We start from the raw sequence: 14,261 nt of genomic DNA on the forward strand, positions 1-14,261 counted from the left end.
ATCCGTGGTGAACATCCGTGACAATTCTCTTCTTTGAAACCCAACGCACTTTCACGCGCTGAAGATGGGGCTTAGAATCCCTCTGTCTCTGGAAATTAAGACATTTCCTGCTTGAAGTTACTTCATCCCTGACTTGGGATGTCGGTTACTAGCATTCATGGGCCTGTCATCGCAGCCCCCCCACGCCACTCCCACCCCGCCACCTAATGCAAGGATTTCCTCCTAGTGACATTTTACAGACCAGGAAATGGGTTATGCGAATTTTTGAAACATTGCCTGAGTTGGTGTAATTGCAAAAGTCCATGTTTTTTTCCATTACGCCAAAGCTGCCAGTCGATATCAGGTGCTTATCTAGTGCTAATAGCTACAAATCAACACCACCACTGGATGTCTTTCCCAGCCGTAGGGTGCAAACCTCTTGAATGGCAGAGATGGGGCCGGGACACTTGAGGAAGCACAGCTAGCAATGAGTGCCGGTAGACCACCAAGACAAGCAGAACCCCTCCGGATTCCAGACCCATCACTAAGCCCTTCTCTTGACGTGATTCCCTCTGGTGGCCCGCCAGGCATTGTCATAGAGCAACACTTAGGAAGGAAGGGCCCATGGACTTACCTGGAAGCTCGTAAGTGAAAGCCGTGTGCCTACTAGCAAGCTCAGTAAGCAAAATTACCTCTTAGATTGTATATTTCAAACCAATTAAAATACAGATGTTTTTAAAATTGCATCCCCCCCCCCACACACACACAGTTTGTATGTTTATTTGTACAGATATAATTTAAGTAGGAGTTACTTAGGGGGACTGGTGGACATTTTGGCAGTCTAACCACCCCCCAGCCACCCCAACTCTCAATATGAATTTAGTTCTTAGGAGCCACAGACCTCATTTTAGGAAGTCCCCTCCCAAAGTGTGAGCTTACCCACCAGAGCTCACAAGAGCAAGTTCCCTGACAGAATAGAGCCCTTGGTGGGATGTAAAGCCCCGCAGAATCTGGCCAGATCTCTGGACACCCCCTTTATGTCTTCTGCACTTAGCTTCCTTCTCCAGAAAGCACCCTCCACTTTCTGGAACTGCCAGAACAGTCTCCAAGGAGATTTGCTTTCCGGCCAGCAATCACATCCGCCTCGTGGGAAAGTGGAATGTGGAGACACGCACTGACAAGCTCCACACAAGCTTTGCTGCGTGCTTTCTCCTGAGCCCATTTTCTGATCATGGAATCACGATCTTAATCCTAAAGAATCCGAAACGAAGCACCTAGCTCAGAGCACACCATGGGCATTCAGTAAATGATGTCTCCTTCTCTTGACCCCTTTTTATCCCTGGATAAAAGGAATAAGGGTCTTATTTATAAGACTCTTAGCAGATTATTAACTAAGCCCCTACTGTCTGTCAAGCAGACAGGAATTTCTGGTTCTGGAGATAACAAAACTGAAGGACACAGCAACACCCACCCCCCCACCCCCCAACCTCAAGAAACTCACAGTCCAGGAGAGAAGGTTAAAGACCACATAATGCTAATTTTGACAGCTTGGCAAGTGCTGGGATGAAGAAGTATTCGCTTGGGAACAGCATCTTAAGCAAAGGGTTTAGGGCCCCTAGATCCCAGTAATCTAGGATCGAGCAAGTAGAGCGGGAGTGCTAAGAAATTGGTCTGAGGGGGCGCCTGGGTGGCTCAGTCAGTTAAGTATCTGACCCTGATCTCAGCTTGGGTCTTGATCTCAGGTTCATGAGTTCAGGCCCCATGCTGGGCTCTACACTGGGTATAGCCTACTTAAAAAAAAAAAAAAAAAATGGGACTGAACAAGGAGACAGGGGGTCAGAATTAAGATTTTATCTCCAGGGCAATGAGAGGCATGTGTCTGTTAACAGCCAGCTAGAGGGAAGTTTTGGGGAAGGTCACGGGAGGCTTGGTGGTACCCCTGGAGTGAGGTTGCCAGCTTCAGCAAATAAATATGCAGCATGACCAGTTATATATGAACTTCAAACAACAAATAATTTTTTGGTAAGTATGCATCTTTGTCCCGTATAATATTTGGGAATACTTCCACTACAAAGTGTTCGTTGCTTATCTGAAATTCAAATTTAACTGGCCATCTTGCATTTTTCTGGCAACCCTGCCCTGAGAGGAAAGTCAAATGAAGTTCAGTCAAACCAGAGACAGCAGCAGGAGTCCGGGTAGAGGGAATGAAAGGAATCAGGCTGCTGTTTGTTTTACAGATGAAGCAGCCAAAGCCTAGTAGTTGGAGGCAAAGGGAAGTTGGAGGGACTGGGCCCCTGGAGCGGTTTCCCTGGGGCTCAGGTGAAACCAGAAAGGAGTGGGTGGGGAAAGCTTGACTTTCTCTGCAGCCAGTCCCAGGGCTCCACTAATCTATCCTACAAATTCCTCCTGCCCTGTACCTGATTACTTAGTTTACCCATTACTCCACCTGAGAAAGTTCTTTTCATGTATTACTAGCTTTCTCCAAAAAGCTCCCTTTTGTTTTTCACAGGTAAATATGGGAGTAAATATGCCTCCTTCTTGTCACTGGAGGGCAAGGACAAAGTCTCATTCATCCCCAGCCTCAGACAGCCCTGCCCCATCATCTGTTGAATTAAATTAAAACTCTAATGTGCTAAATTGGGGTGGGGAGGCATTGGCACTCTTTCCCCTAAAGATTAGTCTTATTGTCTATCAACATGAGTCATAACTTTTTATTTTTTTCATAAAGATAGCAGGACTAGAAAGAATAGTGGGTTTGAATGTCCCAGGAACAAGAGTTTTGTCCCAGCTTTGCCACTGAAGGGTTGTCAGGCCTGGGGCCCATCTCTTTATTCATAAATGAGTCTAATCATATCATTCTTTCCTATCTCCTACACTTTTGAAGCCTCAGATGAAGTCATCTACATGAAAAGCCCTGAGAAAGGCATGCACGTGGTGCTGTTGTTAATGATCTTACCAGCTGAGTAGAACTGGAAACAGGTTAGGTGAGAGGTCCTCCTTCCCTGGGTGTGTCACCTGGTGACAGAGGCTGGGCTGTGGAACCGGCCTGGCATCCACTGTGCCACAGCCAGGACACAGGGCAATGCTTTCCAGTCTTCCCTGACCATCAGAATCACCCAAAGGGCCTTTTGAAAACATGTCAGTTCCTTTGGGGATACCTCTTTCTAGAATCAGAAATGTGAATCCGAATCTCCAGGGGAGGCTGAAAGAAACACCCCCCTGGTGAACCCAATTCTCAGCCAGCTTTGGTGCTAGACAGATCTGGACTCTGTTCAAATTGCGTTAGTGGCTGTGTGACATGGGGCGTATTACTTCACTTCTCGGAGCCTTGGTATCCTTATCTGTAAAAAAGGGAGGTAACAATAGAGGATGTAAGGTTTTAAAATGGCAGTTTTCAGTTGCTTGGGGCCTAGCAAAACTGTCAATTGTTACAGTCGGTGGTGAGAGAGAAGCCCAGTGACTCAGTGATGAGCACACACTGCAGTTTAGCCAGCAATGTGGCTGCATCTGGAAGACCAAACAGGACCTGAATACAGGTGAATTTGCCGTCTCGCCCTGCCCACTGCCACCGTGGACCTTGGCCTCCTCGGTCACCGTCACCTGTCAAGGGATTCCCAGCCTCCGCATAAAAGCAGCCTTTCTCATATTTTACCTACATTTGTCTAAACGACTCCGCATCCAAAAAGCCAACAAGCCATTTCCTCTTGTCTTATTCCCAGCCTGAGACTGTAGCTTCCCTAGGACCTCCCGTTGCCAATAACTGCACCCCCCACCATAATCTCAGTGTCAAGCTCCCAAGCTCTGACCACTGCCTGTCTCCCCAGCTCAACAAACCCCAACAGCAACAACTCTGAGCACACCAGGATTGACAGTTTCTACGTCTTATCTCCTTTTCCTTGTCCACCCCCCCACACACACACCATGGGAATCCCTGGACTCCTTGCCCCCTGCCTGTTGGAGCTCAGCACCCTGCCCGCTGCCCACACATAGCTGAAAGGAAGAAGGAAGACATGTAAGGCGCTGACGGATCTCACTGAGTTCATCAAGACTTAGATTTTTCTGGGCATTGATCTTGACCTTCCCGCCCTAGATAATTACTCCACACTTCCATCAATCTCTTCAAAGCTCCAACTACCCCCAGCATCACTCTCAGCCTTGGCCTTGCTTCCTACATCACTGAGCGAGCAAAAGCAGTCAGAGAACCACCACCTGCATCTCCATGGGGCTCTCAAACCTCAGTGTGCAAACACATGATGTGGGAATCTTGTCTACATGCAGATTCTGCTTCTCGGGGTGGGACCTGGGCATCTGCATTCCTAATGAGCTTCAGGTGATGCTGCTGCCTGTTGGCCCATGGTCTTCCAGGTGAGGTCATGGGCATCTCAGGCTTAACTTGGCCAACACTTTATCCCTAATCCCCATCCCCATCCCCACCCAGCCTGATTGAGGATTCTAGCATCTTCATCTCCATCAAGGATGCATGACACACAGAAGGGGCTGCAAGGAGGGACACCGGAAGGAACTCCAGTCCAGGAGAAATATGATTTAAGCCACATGAGCAATTTAAAATTTTCCAATAGGCCCATTTAAAAAGTAAAAATAAACAGGTGCAATGAATTTTAATAACTTATTTGACACAACATTTGTCTAAAAGAATTATTTCAATGTTTAACCTAATATTAAAAATCATTGACAGGACTTTTTTCATGCTAGGAAAGCATGAAGTCTGATGCATAGTTTACACTTACAGCACATCTCAATTTGGATGTTAAACTTTCATCAGAAATATTGACTCTTTGTCTAGATCTTATAAAAAATGTACAGTTGAAAAGGTTAGATTCACATACCCAGGTTGTTCCAAACATATTTGGGTACCTGAAATAAGTGTTGATTTTTATATTTATCTTTCAGTGAATTGAAATAAGATAAAGTTAAAATTCAATTTCTCAGTTGCACCAGCCAAAGTTCAAGTATTCACTAGCCACTTGTGACCTGTGGCCACCATGTCGGACGGCACAGATTATGGCAGTCATGCTGGTCATCAGCAGGGGGAAGAATCTGAGGGTCAAGGTCTATGCTGTAGTTCATCTCAGAAATCCCCCTCCCTTTCTCTCCAGACCAAGGACCTGAACTCACCACTTTTTACTGAAATAAATTTATTCCTGGGTCAAAAATAAACCTCTAGGAAGACCCGCTTAGTTCCCAAAGATGACCACTAGGCGGCAGGATCTGGCTATCATCTCTTGGCAAGAAAAAAAAAGAACCCTAACAATTGTCTCCACAGGTGGAAGATCATCTGGTGCAGTGTTTTTTATTGCTCATCGTGACCCATTAGTGAAGTCAGTTAAGTGCGTCATACCAACATTAAAAAAATAGACCAGATAAAAATGAGAATATAAGCACTATTATTGTTACATTGTAATTTTGTTTTAGGGTTTTTTTTTTTTTAAGATTTTTATTTATTCGTGAGAGACACAGAGAGAGGCAGAGACACAGGCAGAGGGAGAAGCAGGCTCCATGCAGGGAGCCTGATGTGGGACTCGATCCCGGTCTCCAGGATCAGGCCCTGGGCTGAAGGTGGCACTAAACCGCTGAGCCACCCAGGCTGCCTGAGTTTTAGTTTTATTTATACATCTTTTGTGTATGAGTCTTTTTTTTTTTAGGTTTATTTATTTATTTGAGAGAGAGAGAGAGAGAAGGAAAGAGCACGCACATAGTGAGCTAGGGGAGGGGCAAAGGGAGAGGGAGAGAATCACAAGCCAACTTCCTGCTGAGTGTGGAGCAGGCCCAGGGCTCCATCCCACAACCTCTGGATCATGACCTGAGATAAAATCAAGGGTCAGACACTTAACCAACTGAGCCACCCAAGCACCCCTGTGTGTGAGTCTTATTTTTTTAGATTATATTTAGTTACTTCAGAGTTAAGACAGAGATACAGTGCAAGAGGGCATGACCGGGGGCAGGGAGAGAGGGGTATGGACCTGTATGGTATATTTGTGTGTGTGTTTGGGGGCTGCTTATGTATGCGTATGGGTGTGAGGTGTGTGTGTGTGCAGATGCGTATGGTGTGTGCTTTGTGGTGTGGATGTGTGTAGATGATGTGTGGTATGTGTGTATGTGTATCTGTATGCGTGTCATATGTGGTGTGGGGGGGGGGACAAGTGGCGGGCATGCTGTGTTCATTCTCCACTGAAGGAACAAGCCGTGTGGAGGTGGCTTTCAGCTCCTCTGAAGCTGAAAGTGCCTGGGGTGCTTGGGGAACTTTGAGGTGAGGTGAGCACTGGGGCGTGTCCAAAGTGGAGGCAGGGTCCAGACCCGCAGGACCTCTTGGGCCTCATTAAAGATTTTGAATGTTACCTCAAAGGGAAGCCACTGAATGGTTTTGAACAAAGGAGAGATGTGATTTGGTTTTCATTTTAAGAAAATCCCTGGGACGTCTGGGTGGCTCAGCGGTTGAGCATCTGCCTTTGGCTCAGGGCATGATCTGGGACTCCTGGGATCGAGTCCCACATCGAATTCCTTGCATGGAGCCTGCTTCTCCTCCCTCTGCCTGTGTCTCTGCCTCTATTTCTGTGTCTCTCATGAATGAATAAAATAATTTAAAATATAAATAAATAAAATTAAAAAAAAAAGAAAGAAAATCCCCTGGCTCTGAGTGGAGAACGGGCTGGGGTATGGGCATGAGAGCACGGCAGCCAGTTAGGAGGTGTCTCAGGCATCGGATGGAAGTGGTGGTGGGCCTTACCTCTGAAGAATCAGCGCACTTCCACCCACAGCCACCCCAAACGCACATATCTTCTTTGGCCTCATTTGGCTGGCTAGCTTTCATTTGCCCCCCTCCCTCAACTATCTCTGCCCTTCACTGTGCTCAGAGCTGGCCTTGGTGACATATCCGTGGGCCCTTCGTCCTCTAACTTCAGCTGGGTTTGGCCAATGGAGGTGGGGGCGTCAAGGAGCAAGTGAAGTCAGGATATTTGTTCCCCTTCCCAAAGGGTCACCACGAACCGGCTCATCCCTCAACCAAAGGGCCTGTGGTCCTGTCCACACATCCCTGTCCCTCCAAGTTCTACACCTGCTTTATCCCCTCACCTGCCAGGCTGAGAACTAGTGCTAGGGCCCCACTGTCAGAGCCCTGGGGACCTGCACAATCCCTCGTGCTTCCTGTACAAGGAGTGTCCCTTTGCCTTGTAATCCATTCACAACACTCTCCTCAGGCCCTTAATTTGAGTGTGTCCTCCATTTCCTGGCCGACTTGGACCCAACCACCTTCTCCCCCAGCTGGCAACGCAGCATCAGTGGGATGCGCCTGGACTTTGGGGTCAGATAAAACCAGGGCCGAATTCCGGCTCTGTCACCACTGGCTCTGTGATGGGGTGCCTCGTTTAGCCTGCCGAGCCTCAGTCCATTCATCTCCAACGTGAGGACACCCTTACCTGCTTACACCGTGGCTAGGACAGGGACAGAACACGTGCAAGGGTGTGGCTCGTGCCTTGTGCCGGGTAGACGACCATCCACGCTGGTTCTGTTCTTCCTCCCCCGGCGACTGAGCAAGCATTTCCTACTCTGCACTGGGATGAGGGGGAGGCTGAGGAGGCCGCAGTCCTGGAAACAAAGTACAGTGGCTCCCCCAGTCGGACTCCACCATGGTTCAAGGTAGAAAATCGTGAGGGGGACACCTGGGTGGCTCAGTGGTTGAACATCTGCCTTGGGCTCAGGGTGTGATCCTGGGGTCCTGGATCAAGTCCCACATAGGGCTCCCTGCATGGAGCCTGCTTCTCCCTCTGCCTGTGTCTCTGCCTTTCTCTCTGTGTCTCTCATGAATAAATAAATAAAATTTTTTTTAAAAGAAAAAGAAAGAAATCATGAGGGTTACTTTTCAACTATTCATTAAGTTGCTTTTTTGACAACTATGTGGCACGTATTTTTTCCAGAGTCTGGAGACAGAGTAGTGACCAGGCATAAGCTGTGGTGATCAGAAGGGGCTTCGGGAGGGAGATTGAATTTATGTTTAGCTTTAAAGGAGCTGTGCTCCGAGGTAGGACATACCCATCTCCCTGGGGACTGACCTCACGTTCCTCCCTTCCTGCTCCTGGGAGAGCCTGCAGAACTCCCCAGACTGAGAATCGGCCTTAATTAGTTACAGCGACTTGTGGAGTGTATTAGATCACCTTGGCCATGCGGGGACAGAAGGTAGCCGAGAAGGGTGCCTCGGGGGATTTCTCCAGGCTTGGTGGGGCAGAGGTAGGGGACAGAAAATCCAAGACAGTGACCAGGGCAGGCCTACTGAAGCGGTGGGGGGCACATGGAAGGGAGCAGTAGGAGCATAAGATGCTGGAAAACTGGGTCGAAGCCATATTGCCAAGTCAAACGATGTGAATGTAATGGTGTAGACACTGGCTTTGAGCAGCGGGGGAGCAGACCTGGTTGAGAGCCCGGCTTCCAAAGGCTTTGCTGATAGCGTTTGTAAGCTGGATGGAGGCTGGAGGTGTCTGCGGTGGACCAGGCGTGAGGACTCAGCCCAAATTTGGGGGATGGCAGTGGGAAATGGAGGGGTAGGCTCACACCCTCTGCGCCCATTCCTGAAATGTGTCTTGGCGCACCCACAAAGACCAGACATTGATGTTGCAATGAATTGAATCCAAGATTCAATAACATCACTGAATGAGTATCTGCAAAGAACCGGGCACTGCATGCTTTCCTGGGGGAACCAAGGTTAATCCTCAGGAGAGCTCTGCACAGATCCTCAGTCCCTTTTGCCAAGAAAGAGACTGAGGATCCCCTACACCTGCCCTGCCACACCTGGAAATGACCAGAAGGAGGATGGGCATTTTGATTTGGAGCTTGAGAGGGAAACCAAGGTGGACGTCCCTCTTTGGGAGCGATGCATTCTAGGCCAAGCTGAAGCAGGGGCAACAGTCCATGTGGCTTGGGAAGTAAAAGGACCAAGTCGTGAGCTCTGGGGAACGACGGCAGCAGAAGGGGATGCTTGTGGGAGGACAGTCAGAAGAGACTGTGACAGGGAAGGTTAGGTGACCAGGACTGAACAGTGACAGAGGGGTTTGTTTGTTAATATTTTTTAAGATTTTTCTATTTTTTGCGTTATCTCTACACCCAGGGTGGGGCTCAAACATACAACCCCGAGATCAAGAGTCACTCACTCTAAAAAAAAAATTAAAAAAAAAGAGTCACTCACTCTACTCACTGGCCAGGCTAAGGGTTTGATGTTCTAGGAGTCACAGCCAAATTAGGATGGGATGGTGGGGGCAGGAGCTCAGTTGAGTGGCCTAAGAATCAGTGCAAAGTGAAAAGTAACAGCAGGAAAGAGGACTGCTTTCTTTGTTTTTTGTGTTTTTTTTTAATATTTTATTTATTTATTCATGAGAGGCAGAGAGAGAGAGAGAGGCAGAGACACAGGCAGAGGGAGAAGCAGGCTCCGTGCAGGGAGCCCGATGGGCGACTCAATCCCAAGACTCTAGGATCACGCCTTGAGCGGAAGGCAGAGACTCAACCACTGAGCTACCCAGGCGTCCCTGCTTTCTTTGTTTTTTTTTTTGTTTGTTTTTTTTGTTTTTAAGATTGTATTTATTTATTCATAGCGATGTCCCATAAGTTCATTAATCAACAGTCATCACTGGTAGCATCTTAGATTTTCTTCTATGCATTTTTGTTTACACCAGTCTTATTAACGATACAAAATGTATACGTTTATATTCTGTCCCCCCCCACACTTGAAATAGACAATTTGCCCACAATATTAGTTTGAATGTTTTTGGCTTGCAACTATCAAAACAAAACAAAACATGGGACGCCTGGGTGGCTCAATGGTTGAGCGTCTGGCTTCAGCTCAGGGAGTGATCCCAGGATCTGGGATCGAGTCCTGCTCCCCTGCAGGGAGCCTGCTTCTCCCTCTGCCTGTGTCTCTGCCTCTCTCTGTGTCTCTCATGAATAAATAAATAAAATCTTTAAAAAAGTAAATATTTGCCATTATTGTCTAGTGGCAGGAATTATATCACATTCCTGGGTCCAACCAATTACATGGCGTGGCAAAGAATGCACCAACTGGCTTGGACAGTCAAGTTTCACCCAGCAGGGCTGGGGCGGGGCTCACTTGGAAGCCATGGCAGTTCCCTGGAGAGCTGGCAAAATGGGTGTCAACCAACCAGCAGGATCTGCCAAAACCTGTATTGTTTTGTATGTGTGTGTATTTTGTTTTGTTTTGTTAAGTAGGCTCCGTGCCCAATGTGGGGCCTGAATTCTTGGCCCTGAGATCCAGAGGGCCTGTACTCTACCCACTGAGCCAGCCAGGCAACCCCACAACTGTGTTGTTTAAAAAAGACTAGGGGCACCTGGATGGCTCAGTAGGTTAAGCATCCAAGTCTTTTTTTTTTTTTTTTTTAAGATTTTTAAAAATTTATTCACAAGAGACACAGAGAGGCAGAGACACAGGCAGAGGGAGAAGCAGGCTCAGAAGCCCGATGTGGAACTCGGCCCCAGGACCCCAGGATCACGCCCTGAGCCCAAGGCAGACGCTCAACCTCTGAGCCACTCAGTCATCCCAAGCATCCAACTCTTGATCTCAGCTCCGATCTTGATCTCAGGTTCGTGAGTTCAGGCCCCACGTCTGAGCATGTAGAAAATTATACCAATTGATACCACCACAAGCAGTGTGCAAATATCCACCTTCCCATAGTCTTTCCAATCTTCAGATTTTATTAGGTTTTTTGGTTTGGTTTTGTTTTTTTAGAGATGGGGGTGGGAGCAGAGGGAGAGAGAGGGGAGAGACTTCCAGGCTCGCTCCACACCCAGAGAGAGCCTGAGGAGGGACTCAGTCAGAAATTAAGAGTCTGACTCCCCAGATTTTATTAGTTTTAATCTTCTCTATTTTGACAGATGAAAACCATATCTCATTCTTTAGCTTACATTTCCTAGATTTTTTTAATTTAAGGAATTTAATAACTCTTAAATGTTAAGAGTTTAACATTTTTTCATGCATACTAACCATTTATCCCCTTGTTAATTGGGCTCTTTGTATTTTCTTATTTAAGGTCTTTATATTATAAAGGTCTTTATTATTTACCAAGTAGATTAACTCTGTGACACATCTGAAGCAAATATTTTCCATGTTTTTTGGTTTTGGCTTTTTCTTTGTGTGTGTGTGCATGGTTTTTCTTTCAATATACAAAAGATATAAATTTTTTTAAAGATTTTATTTATTCATGAGAGACACAGAGAGAGGGGCAGAAACATAGGCGGAGTTCAGAGAAACAAGCCTCCCTACGGGGAGCCCGATGTGGGCCTCAATCCCAGGACCCATGGATCACGACCTGAGCTGAAGGCAGATGCTCCACCACTAAATCACCCAGGAGTCCCAGGTTTAAATTCTTAAGTAGCTAAAAGGGTAATTGCTCCCTTTGTTAGGCCTTCACTTGCTTTTTGCCCAAGTTTAAGAGTCCTATATGCCTATTTAAAAAATTAGAAAAACACTTCTGTTGCTTTTAGCCCTAGAAAGTCTTCCACTGTCCAGAGGTTGAATGTGTATTTAAATTTCCTCTAATTTTGTATGGTTTAATTTTATGCCCTTAACACTTTTCATTCACTTGTAATTTATTTTGTTATACTCTACCAGACATTGATCTAAATTGCTGCTGTCCAAGTAGCTAATCGGTTATCCAAGCATCAGGTTTCCAGCACCATTCATAACTAATCTTTTTGCTCCCCACTGTCTCCATCAGCTAATGTTGCAATCACACCGAAAAACAAGCAAATCCAACACTGAGTTGCATGCAGCAGCAACTATTATTCTCTCATGCATCTGTGGGCAGGCTGAGTTTGATCTAGGCTGGGCTCTGCGGGGCTGAACTGGCTTCTAGGTTGTGAGTAGGGTCAAGGTGGCTCCGTGTGTTTTTCATCCCCCTTAGACCAGCAACTGCCTGAGGGATGTCCTCACGGCAAAAGGCATAGATATAGGGACCAAATTCAACCACAACTGCACATTAAAGACCTCTGCTTATATCATGTCTGCTCATGTTCCACTGGCAGAAACGAATCTCAAGACCAAGCCCAACCTCAATGGTGTGGGGCAATATATTTCACCTTTATTGAAATGTACGTAGTCACATGACAAAGAATGTGTTTACAGGGAGAGATGAAGAATTAAGAACTGGAAGAAAAAAAAATTGAGAACTGAAATGCAGTCTAACAAACCCATGGAGACAAACTTTCAGGAAACTCAGTCGTGTTGAGGTCAATGGCAGAACAGAGTCTAGAAAGTGATCCGAAGGCAAAGGAAGTGTTTTTAAGGCAATGAGGTACTCAAGTTTGTTCATTGGTTGAGGAGGACAGTTGTCAGGAGGAACACCAGTTGAAGGTATGAGCAAGGCTAATACCATTTCCTCTAAACATGGATATGGAAGCAGCAAAATTTGTAGGGGGAGGGGTGGGTGGGCACGGAAATTATTTCCTCTAAGAAGTATATTGGCTGGAAGCAGATGAATTGGAGGTGGGCCTGAGGCTTCCAGTAGCAACCAGGGGCCATGAGTAGGCATCTCAGCAAAGTCAAAGCATTGTCAAGTGTTGGTCTTGGGGGCTCCCAGTAGGGCCTGAATTGTAGAGGTCCTGATTCACATGGGATGGCCATTTTCTCCAGCCCCCTCCATGAGGCTGGATCAGAATAGTGGGTTGTCAGGTTGGTCCAGGTTGGTCCAGGTTGGTCCAGATGGCCAAGGGGGCGAGGAAGCTGACAGCCTCCTCAGCTGGTGAGTGGCTCAGGGGACTGAACCCAGGTCCTCACTGGGAGGGAAGAAACTGTGGACAGGAGGAGCTGAAGGGGCTGGGAGAAAACATACAGTTTGAGGAACTAGAGACAGAGGAGCACAGGAAGTGGGGCTGAGTGGTCAACAGGAAGCAACTGACTGGAGGATTTCAGAGGTAGAGAAGTTCCAGGGGGAGCCAGGGTGTGACCATGTGAGTGGGCTAGTAAACTGCATTGAAGGCCTTGGAAATGGGGTCAGGAACTGAGGCCAAGGCACAGTTCAGAGTTACCTATGCTAAATGCAGATTCCTGGGTCCTAGTTAGACCTACCAAGCCAGACCTCTCTTTTAGGGAGAGGCCCAGGATTCTGCATGTTAACAGGCTCCCCGAGTGGTTCTTAGGTTCCCTGCTGAGCTGAAAGTTCAAATGAGCCATGCTGGCTGGAATTCCCTGAAGGCAGGAGGCAGGCAGGAAGACCAAAAGCAGGTGTCTAAGCCCTCAGAGTCTGGGCTGGGTCGTGGCTGGAGTGAGGAGGACGGCTGGAGAGAAGTTTTCACATGAAGCAGGTGGAGCAGCGATCCTGACCTGGAATGGCACACGACAAACATCGGAGGCTGAAGGTTTCCCCTCCAGAAGGCAGGGCAGCAGGATGGAGGAAAGAAATAGAAGATAGGGGTCATATTCAGTCAGGACAGGGCAGGGTGTGAGGAGGCAAAGGATGTCGTGGAGGGCCTCGTTTTCACACAAACCAGGGTTCCAGGGTGTACAGCACAGCACCTTGGAGGGAGGCCCACAGTGGGAAGGTGGGCTTGGCCTGGGGGCAGCAGATATGGGGTCGGACGGATATGAATGGGGCTGGGCTGAGTGGGGCCAGGCTAGCCTCACCACCACGGGTGCATCCGGCTGACTTTTCTACACTGAACTTGCTTCTGCATCCTGGTCCAACAAGATGTCTCTTTTCTCTAATATTCAAACAGCTCCAACCATCTCAGCTCCTTCATGACTGCTCACCGTCATCGTCGTTATCATCATCATCATCACCACCATCCTCACCATCAATACCATGATGTCCTGACTGCCAGCCAAGCGCCAGGCATCAAGGCTGAGCTATGATACAAGATGAAGGCAGGCTCAATCCTAATGGAAGGTCCCCGGGCCAATTGGGAAGACAGGACTCAGACACCAGGGACAGGCAAACTACAGTGGCAAGTGAATAAGGGGCAGAGTTGAGAATCCCCACCCCGCCCCAGGAACCCATGAGGAAGCTTGCTTTTTGTGAGTTAAGTTCTGAAACCACCAGAATTGCACAGCTGCCAGTCACTTGACCCAGGTGATGAATGGGTCTCTCCTTTTATTTATTTATTTTTTTAAAGATTTTCTTTATTCATGGGAGAGGCAGAGATACAGGCAGAGGGAGAAGCAGGATCCCTGAGCAGAGAGCCTGATGTGGGTCTCAATGCCAGGACCCTGGGATCATGACCTGAGCTGAAGGCAGACACTCAATCACTGAGCCACCCAGAGGCCCCAATGG

The 14,261-nt window shown here is 47.6% G+C and overlaps 1 protein-coding gene across 2 annotated transcripts in view; it reads left to right on the forward strand.

The window, feature by feature from the left end:
- The window catches only part of PNKD (PNKD metallo-beta-lactamase domain containing), a 59,575-nt gene that overhangs the window by 20,831 nt on the left and 24,483 nt on the right, over nt 1–14,261 (forward strand). The window lies entirely within an intron of this gene.

The sequence above is a fragment of the Canis lupus genome, chromosome 37 (genome assembly GCF_003254725.2).
Source record: "Canis lupus dingo isolate Sandy chromosome 37, ASM325472v2, whole genome shotgun sequence".
Taxonomy (NCBI): Eukaryota; Metazoa; Chordata; class Mammalia; order Carnivora; family Canidae; genus Canis; species Canis lupus.